General features: G+C 34.1%; 1 pseudogene; it reads right to left on the bottom strand.

Annotated features, from left to right (window-relative positions):
* Positions 1-749: 749 nt before the first annotated feature.
* LOC136173445 (mortality factor 4-like protein 1) lies at positions 750-1,738 on the bottom strand (annotated as a pseudogene).
* Between the last annotated feature and the right edge of the window lie 6,511 nt (positions 1,739-8,249).

Genomic DNA, 8,249 nt, shown 5'->3' with positions numbered 1-8,249 from the left:
AGAAATTGCCCTTGTACCTCTTTGTCTTAATTACCTGTGAATCAACTTTTGGACCCTTTGAAATTTTAAACTGGTCTTTGTAATGTAGCTCAACATTTTTCTTTTTTAGACATTTAAAGAAAAAAACTTATTGACGATGTGAAAAATGATTTCTAAAACACTAGCTTTTCCAGAAAACTGTAGCCAAAGTGCAATGTATTTGTCATGTTAAAACGTAATAAAATGTAAAAGCTATGAAACAAGTGACCATCCTTAAACAATCTGAACAAAGATAAAATGCTTAATAAACAACAAGGATGACTTGTAAAGGATGGGCTTTTGAAGTAAGCACCATTAAAAAAGTGGGGGGCGGGGACAGAAGATGGATATATGTGTTCAGTTGAATTGATCCTTTGGCACTAGGAATCAGAGCATTTTGTCATACAGCATTAATACATTTTATAAAAGTGTGTACTATCACTACACACTAGAACCACAAGCATTCAAAAGCAGCTTTGTCATTAAGCAATGAAACACTCTACAGTATGTCTCTCTATTGGCCATTGTTGAATACCCTGGTAGCAACTTTGAAATAAAAAAAAAGAAAAAAAGTAGCTGTATCTCCTTTTATTTTCTCTCTTTGAAATCAAACAGATATCCAACAATCCTGTTATACATTAACATTTCTAAAGTACATTATTCATACAAGAGAAAGACTAAAACACAAAAATGAGTTTACAGAGATCCAAATATAAGTGAGTATAAATGCCTCACACAGCTTTCTGATGGTACTATGGAGAAGCCACTTCATAAGTGCTGGCACTAAACAAAGTTGTAACGTTCTTGTCAGATATTTTAGGAAATCACGTAGATAATTCAGTAATAAAGCAAGACTTTTCTCATCCAGAGGCATATAGGCCAACATTGTTCCAATTTATGCAAATGGTCTCAACAAATGTGGCGCTCCATACACCTGGGACATGGATGCATCAGAGAGGTCTGTGAGGATTTCAGATACTGTGGTCTCTCAAATGTGTAGAGCGGCTGAGTGCCCAGCTTTACACTGAAGTATTCATTTATCCTTTCCAGGACTCCTTTAAACAGCACACTCTGTACTATTTGTGTTTCCTTGAGAGTCTTATAATTTGCATAATCCTCTAGAATGGAATCCACATTATTCTTGGTAGGAAGATAAAAAAACTGCTTTTGCCAGGTAACTAAGTCCTACTCATCAAAAAGCCAGGGTTTCAGTTCTTTAGGAATCTTTATTTTAACTTCAACTCTGCTCATGAATGTTTTCTCATTTTCAGCAGTAGGATCTACTTGGGCCCTTTTCTCCTGAGACTGAGATGTCTCATTTGTACCCTCTCTATTTCCAGATGTTTTGTTCTTTTTGGTTTTCACTTCAACATTTTTCTATTGCAGACCAGAGGTCTTCTTTCCAGGGGCAGCCCTTCTTGGTCTTTCCCTCTGCATACTGCTCCTGATTGGCTTTTTGAAGTTCTCATTGTTTCTGCAGATTGGTGCCCACCTATTTGAGTATCCTGCTTTGGAACCCATTCATCCCAATTTTTATTCCAACCACTGTAATTATTTCACTTGTTTACCCTTTATGGCCACCTTCACACAGTTTGGTTCATAAAGAAAAGCCCCCCTCCCTCCCTCCCCAAAATAGAATAAAATAAAGAAGAGTCCCATGAAAGCACAAAACTCTTTCACACTCCTGAAGTTAAGGCCTCTGATCCTGCTTTGTCACCATTTACAAGTGATTTGCCACCACTGCCTCCTCCTCCTCCCAGCCACCCCCACCAGCACCCGCTACTCTGTACCACCCAATTCTGCATGAGACACAACTTCAGACACCACCAGCTCTACATCCTGGGCCTGGTTTAGCTCAACATTTTTCAGTGGTTTTCAACCAGCACCAGAAGTATTAGCATCACCTAGGAACTTGTCAAAAATGCAAATTCTCAGGCCCAACTCCCAAAATTCCTGAAGCAGAAAAATCTGAAGATGAAGCTTAGCAATTTATTTTAACCAGTCCGATAGGGAACTCCAATGCTTGGCTGAGCTTGAGAGCTACTCTCTTACAGTGTCTTTCCATTGCATTAAAAATTTAATTTATTATATGTTATATCATAATCCAGCCTTCCCTGGTAGCTCAGCTGGTAAAGAATCTGCCTGCAATGCAGGAGACCCTGGTTCAATTCCTGTGTCAGGAAGATCCCTTTGGAAACTTTTTTTTCTCAATTTTTTAAAATTTATTTTTATTAGTTGGAAGCTAATTACTTTACAATATTGTAGTGGTTTTTGTCATACATTGACATGAATCAGCCATGGATTTACATGTATATACAATGGAAAAAAGACAACCTCTTTAACAAGTGGTGCTGGGAAAACAGATCAAACACTTGTAAAAGAATGAAACTAGAACACTTTCTAACACCATACACAAAAAGAAACTCAAAATGGATTAAAGATCTGAATGTAAGACCAGAAACTATAAAACTCCTAAAGGAAAACATAGGCAAAACACTCCAACATAAATCACAGTAGAATCCTCTATGACCTGCCTCCCAGAATATTGGAAATAAAAGCAAAAATAAACAGATGGGACCTAATGAAACTTAAAAGCTTTTGCACAACAAAGGAAACTATAAGCAAGGTGAAAAGACAGCCCTCAGATTGGGAGAAAATAATAGCAAACGAAGCAACAGACAAAGGATTAATCTCAAAAATATACAAGCAACTCCTGCAGCTCAATTCCAGAAAAATAAATGACCCAATCAAAAAAATGGGCCAAAGAACTAAACAGACATTTCTCCAAAGAAGACATACAGATGGCTATAAACACATGAAAAGATGGAAGCATTTTTGAAGTATAGACCTTGGGGACTCCTCTACCTCAGAAAAATTCAGTAATGGAGTGTGCATTTTTACCTAGCACTCTATGTATTCTTTACTGGAAATCTCTATCATCCAGCCTTAAAAGATGATGTTCCTCCCTACATCTCAAACTCTGTATCCTTTGATAACTCCTTTTCCATTGAACTCCAGATTCAGAACCTTTGTCTTTGTCCAGAATGGTTTTAATATAGATGTTAATAGGCTTTCCCCTTTACTTCATTAGGCTCTCCACTCAAAAGTCATTATAACATAGATGTCATCTCTGACTACCCTATAAAGAAATATAGCAGTCCTGTCATCCTCTATCTTCATTATTATAGACAATTTCTGTTTATACTTCCCTTGACATCCCTCAGCATGAAGGAAGAGAGTACTACAAACAAATTTGTACTGTTAAGCTTAGAATATGTTAAATAGTGGGAAACAGCCAGGTCATCTAGGGCAACTGGTAGACACACAGAGAGATATACACCATGTTCTTGGACTGGAAAACTCAATATTATGAGAATGGATTATACCACCCAAAGCAATCTATAGATTTAATGCAATCCTTATCAAATTACCAGTGGTATTTCACACAGAACTAGAACAAAAATATTTATAATTTGTGTGGAAACATAAAAGACCCCAAACAACCCAAGTAATCTAAAAAATAAATAAATAAAAACGGAACTGGAGGAAATCAGGCTACCTGACTTCAAACTTTACTACAAGCTTAGTCATCAAAAATGAAACAGATCACCAGCCCAGGTGGGATGCATGAGACAAGTGCTCGGGCCTGGTGCACTGGGAAGACCCAGAGGGATCGGGTGGAGAGGGAGGTGGGAGGGGGGATCAGGATGGGGAATACATGTAACTCCATGGCTGATTCATGTCAATGTATGACAAAACCCACTGCAATGTTGTGAAGTAATTAGTGTCCAACTAATAAAAATAAATGAAAAAAAAACTTAAAAAAAATTTACTAGAACAAAAATAGAAATATTGATCCATAAAATAGGACAGCAATTCCAGAGACAGACCTACACACCTCTGGTCAGCTAATCTATGACAAAGGAGACAAGAATATACAATGGAGAAAACACAGTCTTTTCAGTAAGTGGTGTTGAGCAAACAGGACAACTACATGTGAAAGAATAAAGGTAGAACACTCTTTAATACCATATACACAAAAATAAACTGAAAAATGGATTAAAGACCTAAGTATAGCCAGATACTAAAAACTCTAGGCAAACACAGGCAGAACACTCTGACATAAATAACAGCAAGATCTTTTCTGATTTTTTACCTCCTAGAATTAAAAAAAAAGGGGGGGGGGGACTTTAAACTTAAAGCTTTAGCACACCGAAGGATACCACAAGCAAAAGGATAAACTATAGAATGGGAGAAAATATTTGCAAATGAAGTGACTGATGAGATTAGTCTCTAAAATATACCAGTAGCTCTTGCTGCCCAGTATAGAATAAAACAACCCAATCAAAAAATGGGCAGAAAGCCTAAAAAGACACTTCTCCAAAGAAATACAGTTGTCCAAAAACACATGGAAAGATGCTCTATGCCACTAATTATTACAAAAATGCAAATCAAAACTGCCATGAGGTATCATCTCACATGGGTCAGAATGCATATCATCGGAAAGTCTATGAACAATAATTACTAGAGAGGATGTGGAGAAAAGGGAACCCTCCTTCTACACTGATGGTGGGAATGTAAATCGATACCACCATGATGGAGAACAGTATGGAGTTTCCTTAAAAAACTAAATATAGAGCTACCGTATAATTTGTCAATCCCACTCCTGGCCATATATCTGGAGAAAATAATAATTTGAAAAGGCACATGCGCCCGAAAGTTACTACAACACTATTTGCAATAGCCAAGACATGGAAGGAACCTGTACATTCCTGGATAAAGAAAATGTAGTACATATATACAATGGAATATTACTCAGCCATTAAAAAGAACAAAATAGCACCATTTACAGCAACATGGATGAACTGAGAGAGTATCATACTAAGTGAAGTAAGTCAAAGAAAGATACAAATCATATGGTATCACTTATAAGTGAAATCTAATTTAAAAAATGATACAAACTAACCTACTTAAAAAAACACTAACAGACTCATAGATCTGAAAATCAAACACATGGTTATCAAAGGGGAAACATGAGGGAAAGGGATAAATTAGGATATTGGGGTTAGCATACACACACTATTTTTACATAAAATAGATAACTAATAAGAACCTACTGTATAGCACAGGAAATCCTACTCAGTATTTTGTAAATCCTATAAATGAGAAAAGAATCTGAACAAGGATGGATATATATACATATATACATGTATATATATCTTTGTATATGTATATATATATATATATATGATTCACTTTGCTACATACTTGAAGCTAAAACTACACTCTAAATTATCTATATTCCAATAAAACTTAAAGAAAACTTAAAAAAAAATAAATAAAATGTAAACTCCTGACCCCATGTAGACCTTCTAGATTAGACCTTCTGAGGGTTAAGCTCTGGAATTTAGCTAGTGAAGTAAATCTAACGTATTCATCAAGTGATACACACATACAGTAACGTTTTAGAGCTACTCAACTAACTAATCGAATGTACATCACATTCAAAGTAATGAGAAACTATCTAAAGGCATAATGTGCTTTTGTTTTAGACTAGTCTCCCTAGAGGATATGTAAAGGACACAATCGAATAAAGCTATATCAGAGATTGGAAGAGAAGTTATGACTGCTAAGTAGTACAGATAGTGTCTTATCACTCATTTAATTACTGTGCTAACAATAGATATGGAAGTAGCTTTGGAAAAATGTTAAAAGTATAAAACCAACAAAACTTGGTAACGGAGATACAGGGTTAGGTGAAAGACAGGATTGAGATAATTCAGATGATTGCCAGATGCCTGGGAGCTGATCCAACATGTAGCATACAAAAATTATTGTTACAAAAAACTTTTAAATGCCTTCCTGATAACAAAAAGCAAACAAAGCACCAAACACACTTACATATATTATTTTACTTTGTTTAAGATATTTCAATATTATTCTAAGTGATACATTCACTCTTTCTTTTCTCTTTTCAGAAAACACAGGGCTCTGTTAGCTACTTGATAATGACTGGTAACAGTGCCCCTAGAGCTTGTAATATTGGCTCATATGCTGAAGTGTTACTGTGACCTGTAATGCTTTATTACTGATAATGGCAGTGCAGAATAGATTATGATTATTACCTAAACTCAATCACTATATTAGAGACTGGCATGAAAAGTGAAGGTGAAAGTGTTAATCACTCAGTGGTGTCCAACTCTTTGTGGTCCCATGGACTGTAGCCTACCAGGCTCCTTTGCCCACGGAATTCTCCAGGCACGAATATTGGAGTGGGCAGCCGTTTCCTTCTCCAGGATATCTTCCAGATCCAGGGATTAAATCCAGGTCTCCTGCATTGCAGGCAGATTCTTACCATCTGAGTCACCAGAGAAACCCAGAGACTGGCAGAGTTAAATGCAATTAAGAATTTTTCATTCACAATTTTTAACAGCATATTCTGAAATAACAGTTTTTCCTCCTTTTTCCTCCCATTATATATTTACAGAAAAAGTTTTTTTTTTTTAATTACTAGACTATCACCATAGGGTATAGTAATATGCTAGATAATAACATATACAACTCATTTAATTACATTTTACATTTAAAACCAAATTTGAACTAAACATATATATTGGTGAAAATATTTCCAAATCATACAATTTTTCATTAGAAATTATAACAACATAAGTAAGTTGTTTCCATGCCAATGCTTTTGTATATTATTTGCCATTCTGTAAGAATTGTGGCCCATTATATTATCTGACTTTATATTAGCTGATCTTTTAACATTTAACTCCTAATATAACTGAAGAACTGTATTTTATAGCCTTATAGTATCACTTTCTCCTTGCTGTCTAGATTTAATAGCATTACCATTTCAGTGATGAGTTATTGCTTAATTATTGCTGTAATAGTCTATTGTTGATCATATCTAAAGAGTAGAAATTGACAGGATGCCATTTTAGTTTGCTGGGTGTTAAAGAACTAATAATTTGTCATAACAAGTGACTCCACCATCATTAAAAGTACTATGACTACTCTGTCACGGGAGCTTGAGGCTTATCAACTCTGTGGGGAAATGGCACATAGATTCTCAGCTATTAACTTGCATTTAATGTGCAAAATTAATTCAGTGAGCCATAAGGAAACTTTTTATTATGGATAGGCTTTTATTAAGAGGCTATAATAATGAAATATTGATATAATTGATCTCAATATTGAATTATTGAAGAAATGTTAATTTCTACATATTTCATAACTTGTATATACATATCACATATATACCCACATATGTATATATACATACCTGTACATATGTATACAATTGCAATCATTAAATGTATACAATTACATTTAATGATTTAAAGTTAACCAAATATGTATATTAAACAAGTATGCTATAAAAACCAAATATGTAGAATTAAAACTGCATACAAAAATACATTTTTATACTTTTCTCATATTATCCCTTGCCTAATCATCTTTATTTTTCAAAATATTAATACCTGTTTTAAAAGTACTTATATTTACATACTATTTGCAACTGAAGAAAATTTGACACTAGTACAAAAGGAAAAAATACCCTCAATAACTACTTTATATACTTTCTTTTGAATAAGAGATCCCAGTAATTTAATTTTAATGTTTCATTTGAGAAGCACCTGGATAAAATAATTTTAACTCTAAACAACTTAAGTACATTTAAACTTACAGAGTCTGCATCAATATAAGTAAAGGCAAATATTCTTAATCTTCACAATTGTCTTTTTATCTGGATTAGTATAGAATACAACTAGTCATGTATTATTATTCTTATTTTATGAATGTTATTAACTGTGCTAGCAATGTAACACTGTATTATATAAAGATCAAAGGAAAAAATACATCTAAGAGTAGCTTAAATTCTATCTCTTTCTCCATTTCTTTAGAGTTCCATTTTAAAGGTATTGTTTCAACTATATCAAGAATGTACCCAGTTCTTAGAATTATTAATGCATTGAATTTATAAATATTTAATATGTCAAAACTGGTATTAATGATGCTGTCACAAAAATTCCTCTTGGAACTTTATTATATTCCTAAAACTCTTTGTACTCTATCCATTATTCTAAATTATGTACTCTGACCATTTTGTAACTTGAAGGATCATTTATGATTTGTAACATTCAATCACTTACTACCTTTAGGAAAATGTATTTTCCTGGTACAATAATAATGCTCTAAATAATTAGTCTTTGTAACTAAGTACC

This window comes from Muntiacus reevesi, chromosome 8 (genome assembly GCF_963930625.1).
Source record: "Muntiacus reevesi chromosome 8, mMunRee1.1, whole genome shotgun sequence".
In the NCBI taxonomy this organism is placed as follows: domain Eukaryota; kingdom Metazoa; phylum Chordata; class Mammalia; order Artiodactyla; family Cervidae; genus Muntiacus; species Muntiacus reevesi.
The sequence above is the reverse complement of the archived record's forward strand: the minus strand, read 5'-3'. Positions and strand labels throughout refer to the sequence as shown.